Raw genomic sequence first — 1,709 nt, 5'->3', positions numbered from 1 at the left:
GTGGACTCCTGTGTCTGAGAATCTCCTTCAAAATATGCAGGCTGTATATCAGAGACCCACTTCACCTCTCAGTCTTATGTCAATTCAAATACGTCTATACGTTTATGATAATAATTCTGTATGATAATGGTAAAATGAGCTTGTGTATACTTTGTCTCGGTGTGGTTTCTGTAGCCGCCACAGACTGAGACAACACAGGTGCCATCACGTTGGAAAATGGAAAACAAAAAGTCCTTGACCTAATACATAACTACTCATCACACCTGCAAGCTTTTTTTATGTTTTGGGCCCGAGCACTGAAGTGCAAAGGAACCTATTGTTTTTGTAAGGATTATTATTATTTGCACCTCTACTGCCTCTCTCATTTTTGAGGGTCTTGAGTAGCCTCAGCCTAGTACTAGAACTTTTTTTCTTTTTCAAATTTTGCGTTGACCTATGGGAACCATACGTTGTCTAACTTCTTCTGGGCTGTGAGTCCAATCTGCACAAAAACTGTGATTTAGACTCTGTGGACCCACGTAACGAAAATCTATCAAAAGAATTTTGAAAGCTAACACAATGCGCAAGTTGTAGAGGACCAACTTCCTGTAGGTGGCTGTTGAAACAGGAACGGTTGTATCTTGGTGAATGTTATTAAGATTTACATGAAACTTAGAATGTGTGGTCTACATGTGACATTGAGCCCCCCCCCCCCCCCCCCCCCCCACACACACACACACACACACTCTATTCACGCGCCCTTTCATAACTTAAAGGCCGTAAAAGGGTAAAAACCATCCCTGGGTAAAAAAAAAAACCTCAAGATATGTCATTTTTTATAAATGTCTCAATAGTGTTAAAGGCCATTTTTTGTCATTCACAGTTTTTTTTTAACTCAATTTGGTTGATGACGTCGCAGTGGGTAGAGTCGCCTCAGCCTAGTACTAGAACTATGACGACTGACTGGGGTGAGGGAGAGGAGGAAAGGCCAGCAGTCAAGTCATTTTGAACCTGCCAGACGTGAGAGGGCAAATGAGGAATAGCCGAGAGTTGGGGAAGTCTCCTGGTGAGTTGCTATCATTTAGCAACGCAGCAGTGCCAGCGCAGCAATGCATACAATCATTACTTTTTTGTTTTGTACTGTAGCACAGAGTGAATGTTTTCTATCTAGTGACAGTGATCATGTTGTTAGTTCAGATTAGTAGTGGTAATATTATCTAGATCTAGGAATAGAAGGCATCATGCTTTCTCTTTATTTGACAAAAACGCAGAATTTTAAAATAAATCCATACGGAAGCTTTTTAAGGAAAGAGCAGGTTGTGTGACACAGAGACAGAAGCACACAAATAGATTGCTGCAGCAAAATCAATCTTTGGCTTTGCAGTGTCAAATGCACTGCCGCAAAGATGGGTGTCTTCCAGCACCCCCGACCCGCGAGGAGGCGTGGGCCCGTTCATCGCTGCTTGCAGCGTTAATTCATTTTTATTTCACCATTATTTTTTACAGGCAAGTCATCTGGAACAGGTTCTTAGGGAAAGGGAAGGAGGGCTGGATAATAAGAAACATTCAAAATACATAGTCTTGCCTAACTTTAAAACTTATGCTAATTATAATCTATGACATGACACATGTCTACATCTAAGCATAAGACCACACTCAGATTCCCAGACCAGGCAGGTGTGCTGGGCTGTGTGACACATTTTGAATAACCACTAGTTTTGGTTACAGGT

At 41.6% G+C, this 1,709-nt stretch overlaps 1 protein-coding gene across 1 annotated transcript in view; it reads right to left on the bottom strand.

Annotated features, from left to right (window-relative positions):
- The window catches only part of ankrd46b (ankyrin repeat domain 46b), a 25,021-nt gene that overhangs the window by 15,156 nt on the left and 8,156 nt on the right, over positions 1-1,709 (bottom strand). The window contains exon 6 of the transcript XR_004336470.1: positions 182-184. The gene's annotated coding sequence lies outside the window, so the exon portion shown is untranslated. The remainder of the gene's footprint in view (positions 1-181; positions 185-1,709) is intronic.

This window comes from Etheostoma spectabile, chromosome 19, assembly GCF_008692095.1.
Source record: "Etheostoma spectabile isolate EspeVRDwgs_2016 chromosome 19, UIUC_Espe_1.0, whole genome shotgun sequence".
Taxonomy (NCBI): Eukaryota; Metazoa; Chordata; class Actinopteri; order Perciformes; family Percidae; genus Etheostoma; species Etheostoma spectabile.
The sequence above is the reverse complement of the archived record's forward strand: the minus strand, read 5'-3'. Positions and strand labels throughout refer to the sequence as shown.